Here is a 16,818-nt window from a genome sequence, read left to right as displayed (position 1 = left end):
AGCCCTTCAAAACCCTCACCACCAACTCCCACACATAGCAAGACTAAACCCACATATGCGGAGGCCCTTAATATTAATCTGCCCAAGCAGCAAGGACCTCCGAAGCTGGAACACAAACAAATACCAATCACAACCAAAGTGTCACATAGCTCACAATACCAGTGTGCCACCCAACAACAGCCCCTAAGGCAAAACAACGTATCCAACACTTTAGTCATAGGAGACTCTATAGTCAGGCACACTGATGTCCCACTCACCAGGCTGAACAAGGAGAAAATTACAGTCAGCTGCCTGTCAGGTGCCAGGATCTGCCACATAACGCATGCACTCATGTCACTCCACAACAAGTACAAATATGACTCTATCATTGTCCATGTTGGAGTGAATGACTTGAGACGTTCCTCCCTGGACTACATGAAAAGAGACATGGAAGAGCTCTTGGATCATGTCGCCCAGGCAGGTATGACCCTAGCCCTGAGTAGCATCCTGCCTTCGCCCAGAATGATACCACAGTATAAGGATAAAATGATTGACTTCAACAATTGGCTAAGCTTCTGGTGTCATTCAGAGGGGATCCAGTATCTGTCTGCTTGGGACGACATGATCGACAGACTACGATGCTTTGCCAGAGATGGTCTGTGCCTGTTGCCCCTGGGATTCAGGTTACTGGCTAAGGCTCTTGCCACCCCTATAGTGTCTTTTTTAGGCAAAGTTCAAAAGACAAAACCACCACCGTAACAGGTACAAGCATGCAAAATCTGAAGTTAATGCTACTCAGTGCTAGAAGTCTAAACCTCAAAATGCACTCTCTTGAGCCACTTTTAAAAATGGAGAACATCGATGTCTGTGCAGTAACTGAGACCTGGTTCAAGGCTCCAGAGAACACCCCTGCAGTACCAGGCTACAACTCTTACCACACTTTTCAGCCACCAAACCAGGACTGAAACACTAAAGGTGGAGGAGTGTCCATATTCACCAAGGATACTCACAACACCAGGCTAGATGCCCAACACAATGCATCTGAAAGTCTCCAGGTGCAACTAACACTAGGTAAGACTGCAATCCACATTGTAGCTTGCTACAGATCCCCTGCCATGCCCCAAGATTCTCACTACATCTTTCTAAACATACTGGAAAATATTAAGATACAACCAAGCACCCTAATACTGGATGATTTCAACTACCTTGCCATTAACTGGGAAAACTACTCACGTACCAACACCTTTGCCCAACGGTTCTTGGAATTCATAAATTCCAGCACCCTGGATCAACTAATCCTTTGTCCCACCAGGGGCTCCAATATCCTAGACCTGATCATTACCAACATGGGAAATCGATGATCCACACCTATGGTCACCCCCTTGTTGGTCAGGTCTGACCATAAGCTAATCACCCTTGACATCCACATTCCACCCCCACCCCCCAGTAAGGAAACCTCCGTAAAAAACTTCTCCAAAGCCAACTTCATGCTACTCAAGTCAGAAGTGACAAACTTTATCACACCCATGCAGACGGGAACTGAAATCCTACATTAAGGCACTGTACGAGCACATCCACTCGTGCATGAATTGTGCCATCCCCAATAGAACCAAGACTCTCTCCTCCATAAAACGGAAGCCAATCTGGTGGTCCCTTGCCATAAACAAACTTTACAACAAAAGGAAGAAATGGTTGCAGAAAAGAGGAGAATCCCAGGATGCAAAAATCTCCCTTACCAGCCTCAGTAAGAAGTTGAGATCCCTCATAAAATTCTCCAAAGCTAGTTACAAAAATAAAATTGCCAATGATTCCAAAGATAACCACAAGGCATTCTATAGCTATATCAAGAATCTAAATGGCAATGCTCAGATCTGCTCTGAGCTACAACAGAATGGCATTACATACACTGATCCCAAGGCTATTGCCAATATCCTGGCAGATCGAATCAGTGCAAACTTCACCCCCCCTCTCACCCCTTAAAGGGCCCATCTCAATACTGAAAGATTGCCAAATTCTGGTAGTAATGGCCACACAGGTAAAAAATTCACTCTCCAAAGCTAAGAATACAGCATCCATGGGACTAGGTAACATCCCAGGCTGTGTACTACATGAACTACAAAATGAACTGGCACCTCACCTAAGTGTCATGTTTAATCATAGCCTAACCTCACTCCACAAGGGGACATCCACCTTGGATCCTGGGAACTACTGCCCCATCAGTCTGATGAGCCTGATCTGCAAGTCATGGAATGTATTATCATGGAACTTATAAACAAAGACATTGGCAACATTTAAATACTGGTCCCCACTCAGTTTTGGTTCGTGAAGGGCTGATCTTGTCTCCTGAACCTGATTGACTTCTTTGAATCAGTCTCCAGTGCCATGGACAAGGGACCTCGCCAAGGCCTTTGACACCATCCCACATGCTGGAATCAAAGATAAACTTACTAAGCTGGGAATTAATCCTTACATCGCTCAATGGGTTGCCAACTGGCTTACTGACAGAACCCACACTGTAAAGTAGCCGATTCCAAATCCAGCTCCAGACAAGTGACAAGTGGAGTACCTCAGGGTTCAGTCCTGAGACTGCTCTTGTTTGGCATCTACTTCTCTGAAGTACAGGCCAACACTAAGGGACTCTGTCTAACAAAGTTTGCAGATGACTGCAAACTGTGAGCCATTATTGAATCCCCAAATGATGTGGACATTCTACAAAAGGGCCTTACAGAAACAGATGCTTGGTGCCAGAGCCATAGGCTCAAGCTCAATGCCAAGAAATGTATAGTTATTCCCTTTTGGAAAAAACATGTACCCATGCATTACCACATAGGTGGCAGTACACTAAACACCGAAAGTGTGACAAGAGACTTAGGGACACAGGTGGACAGTGGTCTCACCTTTGATAACCACATTGCCACAACAGTCAGGAAATCCTTCTGTGTGGCACACTTCATCCCTAAGGGCTTTTCATCCAGAAAAAAGGAGGTCATTGTCCCACTGTACTCATCCCTCATTAGACCCATTATAGAATACAACACCCCATTTGGTATGTACCTCTCAAGACATCTGCAACAACTGGAAAGGCAGTACACTAAACACCGAAAGTGTGACAAGAGACTTAGGGACACAGGTGGACAGTGGTCTCACCTTTGATAACCACATTGCCACAACAGTCAGGAAATCCTTCTGTGTGGCACACTTCATCCCTAAGGGCTTTTCATCCAGAAAAAAGGAGGTCATTGTCCCACTGTACTCATCCCTCATTAGACCCATTATAGAATACAACACCCCATTTGGTATGTACTTCTCAAGACATCTGCAACAACTGGAAAAGCCGCAGAAATACCTCACTAAAAGAATCACAGGCATAAAGCAGATGCCTTATGCTGACAGTCTAAAAGAACTCCAGCTATACTCTTTGACATATCGTCTACTCAGAGGCGATCTCTGCTTAACATATAAGGTCATGTCAAACCCAGAGCTGTTGGACATGCTACACTTAAAGAAATCCCAATCCCTCAGAGACACATGCTCCAGAGATCTAAACTTTGTCATCACAATGAACAAAACATGCTGGAGGGTTAGGTTCCTGACTCAGAGACTCCCAAGACTCTGGAATAGACTGCCCATACATGTCAAGCAGAGTGCCTCTTTGGCCCTCTTCAAAAGGAACCTTGATGTTTGGATGGGAGATAATAATTCACCCCGGGGATCATGTCAGCCGCCCTGCTAGACAGGGGTCCAGGGAAGTAAATACTGTGGGAAGAAATAGCCATGGAATTGTTATGGCTAGGCTTGTATAGGCCCTAGGGACAATAGCCTAGGACCAACCTATGAACCAGCCTATGAACCTATGCAGTAAACCCATCAGTACTGGGTTGAAGGACATCTTGTATGTCAGACATAGGTCACTTATTAGCAGCCTGTACTATACCGTGTATAGTGACAGGGCTTTGAGTTGATCCACATAGGACATGTTGTTTAGACCTTGTGTCCTTTAAATAAGATGTGTCTGTGAGCATTCCAGTTGTCGCATATGTCTGGACAGATACATGCCAAAGGGGGCATTGTATTCAATGAGTGGCCTAACGATGATTGACTGAAGGGGACAATGACATCCCTAGATCTAGACACGATCCCTTTGTTTATAGGCTGTGCAATATAGGACTTTCTAACAACAGTGGACACACATTAGTCAAAAGTTAAGTCATGTTCATGTTCATCAGGTTTGAAGCGTCTTAACATCTTTTGCACTGTTATCTTGCTTTAATGGCATTGTGTTTACCAGCACATTTATACATATACTTTGTAGTTACATAACCAATTGGCATGTTGTTTAATGTGCAAACATACCACAGTGAACTGCACTGTATTCCTCTTCAGTGGTCTTTTCTAATTTTGGTGTTACGCCATTGCATTCACCATTAGTTTCATGCTTTACTGGAGCATCAGTTTGGACTAGGTCATGACTAAAATACTCTTTAGGACAGCTCACTTACATACTCGGATAGGCTTGCACAATGCAACTGTGTCTAGCAAATTTATTTAGTGCAAATTTCACTCCAGAGACAACTACCCAGAACCTTACTATCCCTATATCTCTCAAACCCCCTATCATTACTAAAGAACATGTACTGAAAGTACTGTCCAAGTCAAGCCCTTCCTCCATGGAACCAGATAACATACACAGCCGTTTGATAAATAGTACCAAACATGCCCCAACAGAACCTCTACATAAGCTGTTTAACCTGAGCATGGCTACAGGCTCAGTCCTGGAAGCATGGTGTAAAGCACTTGTGATGCTGCTCCATAAAGGTGGCCCTACTACCAGTTCCAGAAACTATAGGCCCGTCAGCCTGCAAGTCTCATCTGTAAGGTTATGGAATACAAAAGACTGTAGACTTGAGTAAGATAGATGTTAAAGCTCTCATAAAGTGGAAGGTAGACCATGTCTAGTGTACCTCGTTAACGTCTTTGAAAAGGTAACACAAACTGTTGACAGTGGTCACACTGTACACACAGCTTATCTTTCTCTGTCCAGAACACTTGACACCATTCCCCCATGCTAGTATAATCCATAAACTGAATGCATAACAAATAGACTGCAATGTGGTAAGATGGATAGCAATTTGGCTAAAAGTCTTTTCCAGCAGGAATACCAGCAAAGTTTACAAACTCCAATTTTTTGCCAATTGTGACACCGATTGGCTGGTATATTTAGCTACATACTCATGTTCTTCCTTTTATGTAGGACAAACATCTACGCCACTACGTATACGTATGTCCAAACATCTCAGTGACATTTGGAATAAGCACACATCCAGTGTCCTATATAAACACACATTGATCCACACCACAGCCAGATTTAATTTTATGGTCATTGACAAAATCTAGGGGGATAGATCCAATAAATAAGGGTGGCATGCCCTTTTAAATAAAAAAGAAAAAATGGATAATTAGGCTGGGGGGGGGGGGGTTGTTTAACCCTGGCCTTAATGATCACTTATAATTCATTGTTGGTTTTCAGCCTCGTGAAGGTGTTGTTGCTTTAAATTTTGTAATTGCTTAATTAACTATGGTATATAATTATGTCAAAATGGTTTGTTTGTTCATCACTGAAGAAGGCATGTTGCCGAAACCCGTCTGAAAGTGTGGTGTTTTTTCGGTGTAGCCACAATAAAACATATATTTCTTACTCTTCGGCTGCTGGCATCTTTTGTTGGAAAAATTGTTCATGCTTTTTGGCCTTGTGCACCAGCCGTACTTGCAAGGGCTGTTTAGAATAGTTAAAAGTCAGAACTCAACTGATGTGGGTGGCAACGGAAGTATCAACAAATATGAAGGTGACCAGTGGTGGCTGTCAGGATTAAGTGCTTGGATTGCTTTTGTTTGGTATTCATCTCTGTGACCTATTGACTAAAAAACAAGACCTATGGCTAACCATGTCTGGGGATGGCTGAAAACTGTCAAATCCCCCTCTAACACAGAAGTCCTGTTGCAGGGACCTACACTTATAATTGCTTGATGTATTGAAAAATGGGCTTAAATTGAATGCTAAAAAAATGCAACATTGTCACATTTGATAATCAAACTATCTATCCACCCAGTATATAGCACTGACAATACCCCGTTTCAAAATGAAATTGTAGTTGAAAACCTGGGAACTTGGGTTGATAATTCCCTGACCTTTAACCACCATGTGACAACAGTTGTCTGGAAATCCTTAGCTGATCAACAAAGGAATATCATCAAGATTTAAAGATGTCAGTGTATTCAGCATTGATCAAATAAATTATAAAATACAATTCAAATATACCTCAACAGGCATGGCAAACAGATGGCAAGATACCATAAGTTCCTAACAAAGGTTATCACAAGTTAAAAATCCCTAAAGTGCCAAAAAATACTAGAGTGTCCTATATGCTCCTCAGAGGAGATACATGCCTTGCCGAAAAGCAATTTGGGACCCAGTATTCTAGAGTTTCTTGTACTTCACAAATACCAGGACAAGGATTTTAGCTTGTTTCAGCAGATCAATAAAACAATGTGGAGAGACAGATTCATTATGCAGTGTCTCCCTTACCTCGGAAATAGACTCGTCCTGCAGGAAAAAGAAACAGAGTAATACTGTCCTCCTTCAAATGAGACCTGGATAACTGGGCGGGTGTTCATAAGTTTACCCTGGGCGTGAGTGGCCTAGCCCTCCTTGGAAGGAGAGGTGCAGTCTAGTGTGGGAAATGGCAAGGCATAATAATGTTCACAAGGCATAGTAGTCTTGAACTGTCTATGATTACTGAGATGATGAACATTACTCAGGTCTCACAGAATTTGTTTTAATGCTTTCCTCTATGTCTATCTTTATTAACTACCTTGATAATCATTAATTATATAGATATTACAACTAATGAGAATAACTGGGATCATACCATAGATAATTAGAAGGGACCCATGGTGTGCAATATAGGACTTTCTAACAACAGTGGACACACATTAGTTAAAAGTTAAGCCATGTTCATAGGTAAGGTACTAGGCTATCTGCCCGAGGGCATTTATAAGCCTAGCCAGAGTGTGTCAGCTTTCGCAGCCCCATTGATTAATTAACTGAGCCTCTGTCAAGAAGAGCCAATGAAGTGATCCCAGGGGTGTATTTTCTGTTACCCATCCACTCATCAAGGTTTCTCTTGAAGAGTGTTAGTGAGGGGCTGTGCCTAATGTAGTTAGGAATTTTGTTCCAAAGCATGGGGAGTCTCTGTGACAGGAATCTATCCCTCCAGCATGTTCTATTTATTGTTGTGGTGAGGTTTAGCTCACTAGAGCGAGTGGCTCACAGTGACTTGGATTTCTTTAGGTGGAGCATGTCCATCAATTCTGAGTTGGACATGGCTTTGTAAGTCAGGCAGAGATCACCTCTGAGTAAGCGATATTCCATTGAGTACAGCTGGAGTTTTTCCAGTTGGGCTGCATAGGACATATGTTTGAGACCAGTAATCCTCTTGGTGAGGTGCTTTTGTGGTCTTTCCAGCTGTTGGAAGTGTCTTGTAAGGTACATCCCAAATGGGGCATTGTACTCTATGATGGGTCTGATGAGTGATGAGCAGAGGGGCACTATAACCTCTTTATTTCTAGATGCGAACCCTTTAGTAATCAGATGGGCTACATAGAAGGATTTCCTAACTACTTTGGCAATATGATTGTCAAAGGAGAGATTACTATCTACCTGGGTCCCCAGATCTCTTATTACCTCTTCTATATTAAGGGGGCTGCCACCTATGTGGTAATTCAGGGGTGTTTTGTTTTTCCCAAACGGGATGACTATGCATTTTTTGACATTTAGCTTGAGACCATGACTTTAACACCAGATGTCTGTCTCAGCAAGGCTCTTTTGGAGAATGTCCATGTCAGCCGGAGAGTCAATTATGGCTCCCAGTTTGCAGTCATTGGCGAACTTGGTTAGCCATAGTCCTCCTGTGTTTGCCTGTACTTCTGAGAAGTATATGTTGAACAGTAGGGGTCCCAGGACTGAGCCTTGTGGGACACCACTTGTGACTGGTTTAGAGTCAGACCTGGAGCCCGCTATTCTTACTGTGTGAGCTCTGTGTTTAAGCCAGTTGGCAACCCATCTCATGACATAGGGTTTTATGTTCAGGCTGGTGAGTTTTTCTATAATTCCCAAGTGGGGAATGGTGTCAAAAGCCTTGGCAAGGTCAAGGTAGGCTGTGTGAACTACCTTCCCCTCATCTATGGCCTTGGTGACTGTCTCGAAGAAGTCAACCAGGTTTAGTAGGCATGATCTGCCCTTAACAAAGCCGAACTGGGTCGGGTCAAGTGTTTGGAGGTTTCTAATGTCTTTGTTAATGAGTTCCATGATGATGCGCTCCATAGCCTTGCAGACCAGGCTAGTCAGGCTTATGGGGTGATAGTTACCAGGGTCAGTTGTGGCCCCTCCTTTGTGGAGCAGAATAACCGTTGCTGTGTGCCATTCTATGGGCATGTAGCCTGTGGAGAGTGTGTTTAGGTGGGAGGTTAGTTTGTTCTCTAGTTCGTGCAAGACGCAGCCTGGGACACCATCTGGCCCCATTGACACTGTGCTTTTGGCTTTTGAAAGGGCTGTTTTCACCTGTGCATCTGTGATTTCTGGGGCACTACACTTTTCCGGTATTGTAGTGGGCCCTTTTGGGGGTGAGGGGGGGGTGAAGTTTGCACTGAATCTATCTGCCAGGATGTTGGTAATATCAGTGGGTTCAGTATATTTTGTGCTATTTTGCACTAGCTCAGAGCATATCCATCATGTTCATCAGGTTCAAATCTTCTTAACATCTTTTGTACTGTTATCTTTGTTTTAATGATGAAATGTACTGAATATTTTATCTTATCTTCATTCAAATATTGCTAATCTCTGAGCTGCTTTCTTTTCTGACATCTCAGTTTTATATATATTACTCAACTGTATTCTACTCAACTATATTCTAGGCATATTTTACCAATGCATTTGTGCCCACTACATTATATATATATATATATATATATATATATATATATATATATATATATATATATATATATATGTTTTTTATCAAGAAACATCTTTATTAAATTGTCACTTATGACATAGGCAATCATATATTTTTATAAATGAAAACAAATCACATTAATACAATCCCAGCTGGGGTCAATTTTCTTTCCTAGTAACAATTCTATTTGCAAACAGTATACATCACTTATAATCTACCCAATCATTGTCAGTCAAATATTACATAGCTCACTCAAGTCCTGTCTTCTTTCAAACGTCATTCCTCCCCAGTATGTATTGTTCCCACAATTTCCATTTTTTTCTTATGTAATTTGCTCCTACCCTTTTTCTAGAGATCCCAGTTCCAGTTTTATCTCTGCAACTATATTTGCTACTTCAAGTACAGCTGATCGAGAGTTTGATTTCCATTTTCTTGTAATTGTTTTTTGGCAGCCACCATAATTACATTCAGCAAAACCTTACTATGTCTAGGCAATTCTGATGCTATATCATATTTCAGAAAAATCATTTCCCTAGTTACATCAATTTGCTCACCGAGCATCTCTGATAGAGAAGTCAGCAGGGAATCTTTAAAGTTGACCAACTCATTAAACTCCAGAAAATGTCTACCTGAGGAAAAATTCTCTGGAGTCTACTTGGGGTATAAAAATACCTATGTAAACATTTCCAAGCAAAAATCCTAAATCTTCTAGATTTTGTTGCATATTTGGGAGATATGCATACATCCTCCCATTGTTTCTTTGAGAATTGCTTATTCAGTTTCTCTTCCCAATCCTTTCTAACCTCCTATGATTGATTCGTATAGTTATCATGCAATATTTTATATGGTCTACTAATTATTCCTTTTTTAATGGCAGTGTCTGTGCTAGATTCTACTAAAACTCTACCAGTGTTGGTCTTTTATTTAGGACCCCTCTATTTCTTTCTCTTTGCCTATACTCTGATATCTATCTTTGATAGGGAAGACAATCTCTAACCTGCAGTCCAAATAAATTCTTGTTGTCATCCCAGTCTATTACCTTTTCCTCTCTAGTTATTTGCTCACAAAGCCTTGGTCCCTTTGCCAATTTTCTCCAATAATTTCCAGCCCCCTCTTGCCAAATTTCTCTATCCCTAATTGCAGTCATCCCTATCAGCAGATTCTCCTTTCTCCATTCCCATGTTGACTTAGTCCTTAGAATACTTTCTGCTACTTGATAGAAATACTATTCTGTGTGATTATTGTTATAAATACTATTCTGTGTGATTATTGTTATAAATACTATTCTGTGTGTTTATTGTTATAAATACTATTCTGTGTGATTATTGTTATAAATACTATTCTGTGTGATTATTGTTATAAATACTATTCTGTGTGATTATTGTTATAAATACTATTCTGTGTGATTATTGTTATTCTCCTTAAAGATCTGCATCCAAAATCCCAGCTTCTTGAGCTTCCCACCTTGTTTCGTCATCATCCGTTTCCACTTTGAGTTATAGTTTTCTGCTTGTGCTATGTATAGGAGCCTTAACTGTGTTGCTCTGAAATACCCCTTCAAATCGGGTAATCCCAATCTACCTTGTCCTATTGGAAGAATCAGCTTATCCCACCTGGCTCTTGCTGCCTTTCCCTTCTGGATAAAATCTTTCAGCTCTTTATTAATTGCTATCCACAACTTCTCCTCTGATTGATAAAAATATGTCTGACTTGTGTATAAGACTAAAGGAACTAAAAACGTTATACTATCTTACTATCCATAACCATATAACAGGGCTTCCATTTTCTCAGGTTTGGTATTATCTTTTGTTTAGTCTGTTCCCACATATCCTTAGCTGCTACACTGGAATTCATTTTAATCCATACTCCTAAATATTTAATTTTATCATGTCCCCATAAATATGGATATTGCTGAACCAATTTGTGTGTGGGTACATAATTTACCTCTATTGCTGTTGTTTTAGCTATGTTAATTTTATATCCCAAAGAGATGTGAAATTGTCTCAAAGTGTTCCACAACATTTTAATGTCCCTTTCTGGTTTTGTCAGGTATAAAATAATATAATTTGCAAACAGAATACCAGTTATATCCTTGAATTTCTGAGTCCCTTATTTTCTTTGCCAGTTGTTCTAACTATAATGCAAATAACAAAGGAGAATGTGGACACCCCTGCCCAGTTCCTGTGCTCAAACAGAAATTATCAGAGAGGACCCCACCCACTTTAAATTTCACCTCTGATCCTTCATATATCCTTCTAATCAGCCTTATAATTTTATCAGGGAATACAAATGTTTCCATTGCCCTGCTCATAAAGTGCCAGCTTACTCTAGCAAATGCATTCTCTACATCAAGACACACTAACAACAGTGGTATTTTATTATATTCTGCTTCCCTCTGGATCATCAGTGTTATGTTGATGCTGTCAAATGTTTGCATCCCCTCCACAAAACCACACTGATCCATATCTATCAGTTTTGGCATCACGTTTGCCATTCTTTTAGCCATTATACACATGAACACCTGGTAATCATGGTTTAGTATTGAAATGGGCCTGTATGAAGCTGGAGCTGATGGATTTTTACCCTCTTTAGGTATTGCAGCTGCTACTGCTTTCTTCCAGGATGTTGGTATTTCTAATCTTCTTAAAATACTGTTAAACAAAACCTTCAAGACATCAGTTTTTTCCCTCCTAGCTTCCAAACTTCCAAAGGATTGCTGTCTATTTCCGGGGACTTTCCTGTAGATTGGTTATACATCACCATTTTATCTCATCTCCTCTTATCCTGTTGATAATTGAGCCTTGTATAACGTTGATGCCGTAATGCATTTTTGTATAGCTTCTGTATACTGTATTTCTCAAACTATAACATATTGCATTTGTTTCACTGCCCTTTAGGACTTGGTCATCAAAAAGATCTTTGGACCAGTTCACTGAACTGGCTAATAAATAAAGACTGACTAACCAGCTAAATAAATAAATAAAAGTATAGAGTTAATTCTTAAAATATGTTCCTTTTTTATATTAATGCTACTATTCTTCTATAATGGCACACAATAGCACGTGTTTTAGGTTCATAGTTTAGTACTAGGCTAACTGCCCTTGTGGGCCATTTTAAGCCTAGCCAATTACCCAATGTCAGAATCAAACCCTGTACCTTGTGATTGTAAGGTAAACACCTTGACCATTATGCCAACCTCCCAAATTTTGTATTTACTTCATTTTGTGACTACTGTGAAAGGTGAAGATTATTTTAGCCTTTCTTTGGTGTGAGAGAGCGATGGTTAAAGGGACTGATGTTTTTTGGTGTGTGGTGTTTTTTTCAGGAAATGGAGCATCGAGAGTCATAGGAATTTTTAATTACCTCAAAAGAATTGGTACCATGCTGGAGGATTACAAAGTAGCCTCTTTTAGACAAAGAAGGCCTGGGGTAAAAGTAGTTATTTCCAGTTCACTTAATGTTGAAGGGCATCCATTAAATGTATCCTGAAAGTGAAAACATTACAAATTTTGGGGCCTGCAAGACAGATGAGCATCTTTTGAAATAAATGCAGGTGAAAGCAGAGTCATAAGCTTATCAAATCATTGAAAATTAACATTATGAAACTATCATTGTGTATAATTATCTTTCGCAAGTAATATAAACATCTGTTTGCTTACTTGTCTTAATAATAAAATAGTCTTACTTCTGAAAGACAGCTAGTACTATATAAGAGGAACTGCAGATGCTGGAGGACGCATACAATCAGTTTGTGTGAAAGAGCCTTCCCCAGAGCTAACATGCATTTACAGTATTACATTTGTCTGCATGCAGGATCATATACTGCTTAGTTCTCAACTTTTTTGCCCCGGTGTCAGGGATGGAGCCAGAAACAATGGTCAGACAAAGGCCCACAGTCATGGACAATGTTTATATGTTTCTTTAATTTACTTGAAAAGTGCATAGAACAACAGATTTTGGACCAACATGCATTTCTGAAGAATAAAAAGTATAAAATTTGAATGTCTGGCATTACTGATTGACTGCAATCCTCATTTATTTACCAGAAAAAATATGAGGGACACATCAAATGGATGAGGAAAAATACGAAGTATTCTCAAATATCAGGGATAGCTGAGGGGTACCATCAGCAATGACAACAGGTACAAAATGGGGTGAGGGTGGAAACATCACTCTGACTGTGTGCATTAAAAATCAATCATTTACATTCAAAAACTATGCAGAGTGAAAAGGAAGAATAAGTTGATATTTTATACTAACAGTAGTTAACAAATTCTAGGCCATTATAGATGGGCAATATGATTGAAACTAAGTTCATTTATTTAACAACATACTTATGCATAAGATTACCAACAAGGACCTTGGATGCACTTTAGAGTAAAGATCATAGGAGCTGATGGGTATGAGAAGGATGCAAAGTAGTTTAGAAGAATTTGAGGGCCTAGGATAAGGGTATGTATGTATGGGTCTATGTCAGATGATTGACTTTTCGGAAACTTGAAAATAATATCGAAGAGACCATAAGATCGAGTTTCCAAAAACTCAACATAAAAAAAATAAAATAAAATAAAAAAACACAACAAACACAAAAATCTACTTTTACATTTTTGTAGGGGGGCAAGTCCCCTGTGCCACCCACACCCCCTGCAAATTATGTATACCAACTCCAAGATCACACTACAGTAAGGAAGAGGGTAAATTTCCCGATCCTTGAAGTAACGTGATCTCCATGCAAAAACTTTGAGTTTTCAAAAACTTGATCGTATGGTCTTGCCCATATGAAGTTCAAGTTTCTGAAAACACAATCAACTGATAGGACCCATATGTATATATGTATTATTATTATTATTATTATTATTATTATTATTATATTCTGCAGTACTATTGATGAGGCTGTTTTCTTTTCACAAAAGTGTCAGTTACTATTATTTAAAAAAATATGTGCTGTGGCAGATAACTCATGGACAATGTAACACAATACTCCTTTACTGTGATGTTGATTATGTTGAGAAAGTATAATATAGCTGTTCCTGTCAGCATTTGTTAAATGCTACTGGAATGACAGCATTTCCCTCTCCTTTATATGGCACCAGACTTGACCAAGGAATTCTACTCCTTCAGAAAACTGCACAGAGCTAGCAGACCCTAACAGAACCAAGTGGCATGGAAACTTCAAAAATTCACAAACAAACCACACTGATGGTCCACCCCCATAAATCAATTACACAACAAAAAAGGGAACTCCTTAAATTATTAACAAAAATCCCTCTTTTCAAGGATAATATTACAAGCATTGCCCAAAAAGTAACACTGTCAGGTCCACCAAAGGAGCACATGAGCTCAATTTGGCCTCTGAAGTCAAATACAATTATAAATTCTTTAGCTGTGTTAGTAAACTAAGAAACTTATTCATAATGGCAGCACCTATATTGACGCAATTGACATTGCCAATTTCTTTGCAAACAAATTTAGTGTCATTTTTACTCCCAAGACTTCTATCCAAACTCCAGAAATATCTGAATAATTTACCCCCCTCCCCAGTTATTTGTATGGAGCATGTATTGAAAGTGCTAACTGAGACCAAAAATATTTTATCCATGGGACCTGATAATATACTCGGTTGATTAATCAAAACTGTTAGACTTACTGTTGCAGACACATTCCCCAAACTAAATTTAGCTGGTGGTTTTGCACTGATGAGTGTCACACTGCTGTGGTAATGTCCCTCCATAAGACGGCCTTCAACTAACCTGGGTAATTACAGAGCAATAAACCTTACAAGCATGGAATGTAGTATAAGTAACCTCATAAACTACAATATCAGTATCAGTCATCTTATTAGACTTAATCCCACAACAATGTGGCTTTGTGAATGGTAGTGTCTGTCTGCTGAATCTGGTACATTTTTTTGAGCTGGTTATACAGGTTGCAGATGGTGGCCAAGCTGTATAGACTGAGTTTTGACCTGGCCAAGGCATTTGACATTATTTCCCATGCTAGCATCATACAGAAGCGAATTGTTTTAAAATTTGATTCATATGTGATAAGATGAACAGCAAACTGGCCAAAAGACAGAACCTAGGAAATACAAGTTGTAGGTTCTTCTCTTATTTTCAGCAATTACTTCACAGATCTCCATGCAGTGAGTAAAGACCTCTGGCTAACAAAAGTCTAGCAAGGCATAAATGGTCATAACAGATAGTGACCTTGAAATATCTATAAAATCTTTAAATTACTATAGAAAACAGGTTGCTTTTTTGTTTATATTACTTTATTTTGTGCTTCATTTTATGTGGATTTGTTTTATTATTTTCCTTTGAGTGCTTTCTGATATTCAGTTCTGGGTAGTATAGCTTGGCAAAGTGATTTTTATAGTTTCTGAGCTTTTGATATAAAACTCCCTATTCCAGCCATGTTGAGGCTCCATTAACAAATCTACACCATGGCTAGAACACAGAGTGAGGAGCCATTAACAGATTCACACTATGGCTTGAACACAGAGTGAGGATCCATTAACAGATCCACACCATGGCTAGAACACAGAGTGAGGATCTATTAACAGATCCACGCTGTGGCTTGAATACAGAGTGAAGATCCATTAACAGGTCCACACTGTGGCTAGAACACAGAGTGAGGCTCCATTAACAAATCCACACTGTGGCTTGAACACAGGGTGAGGATCCATTAACAAATCCACACTGTGGCTTGAACACAGGGTGAGGATCCGTTAACAGATCCACACTGTAGCTAGAACACAGAGTGAGGATCCATTAACAGATCCACACCGTGACTAGAACACAGAGTGAGGATCCCCATTAATGCTGCTTTATTAAGTAACAGTGAAACCTACAATACATGTATTAACAATGCAGGAAGAGGTAGTAATAAGGGTGTCACTGGAGCATTTGGTAGGAAGACTGCTGTTCTTGGCACTTATTAAAGTGATGTTACATCTAAAAGTGATTTACTCCAGCAAACAAAACAAATGCTATTCTTCATCTCCTGGTATTGGAAAGACTCTTGGGTAATGTGGTATGTTTTTCAGTCAGTGACTGAGATCCGAGATTACATTTCATAAAACAAGGTTAACTAAGCCATTTTTGTTGCATCTTTTGGAAATCGAAAATGACTGATAGGTTGTAATGCTTTGTGGTATGTCGTATATGTTGAGGGGTAGTTTGATGGTGTAATATGCAGATGATTCAGTATAATGTGCTCCCTGAATACCACTCTATGTTTCGCATCATTTATTCTCTATGCTGCCCATTTCTGTCACACTTCTACAACTTGTTTATTTTGGACTGCTCTGCATTACTATGGTTAAGAAATAGTTCCAACGGGTTAAAAAGATACATGAAATCAGTGCTTTATCTCATTTCTCAGGACATTGTCTCTTTCTTAATCTCAGCTCAGGAAAAAGCAAGGCAAATGTAAAACAGATTTGATTTTGAATAAAATGTGAATTAAAAAGTTTTGTTGATATTTTAGCCAAATATAAAATATTTTTCAAGCTGAGATGAATGGATACTGCACAAAGTACCCAGATTTTGTCATGACATATAACAAAATGCACATGTAATCCTCAAAACATTTGACATTTTTTTACAGAAACTATATTTCTCTGTAGCATTTAGACACTGCCTGTAAATGCACTTAAATAAGACCTTTCAACTGTCCCTGTCTTGGAGGAATGTTCCTATATTCAGCCAGATTTACTCCTGCTTGTGGTGTACATATTTTTGGATGTATGTCCCTATTTTCAGGCTTGTTTTATCCCTTCATTCAATTTTCTGAAGCCTGTCATCACACATGATTTTTGAAGCTGTCT

General features: G+C 39.6%; 1 protein-coding gene across 4 annotated transcripts in view; it reads left to right on the top strand.

The window, feature by feature from the left end:
- THSD7A (thrombospondin type 1 domain containing 7A) overlaps window positions 1–16,818 on the top strand; it is a 2,877,792-nt gene that overhangs the window by 2,181,383 nt on the left and 679,591 nt on the right. The gene's annotated exons all lie outside the window — the stretch shown is intronic.

The sequence above is a fragment of the Protopterus annectens genome, chromosome 3.part1, assembly GCF_019279795.1.
Source record: "Protopterus annectens isolate FY-2018-M chromosome 3.part1, PAN1.0, whole genome shotgun sequence".
Taxonomy (NCBI): Eukaryota; Metazoa; Chordata; order Ceratodontiformes; family Protopteridae; genus Protopterus; species Protopterus annectens.
Note: the sequence above shows the minus strand (reverse complement) of the source record. Positions and strands in the feature narration are given on the sequence as shown.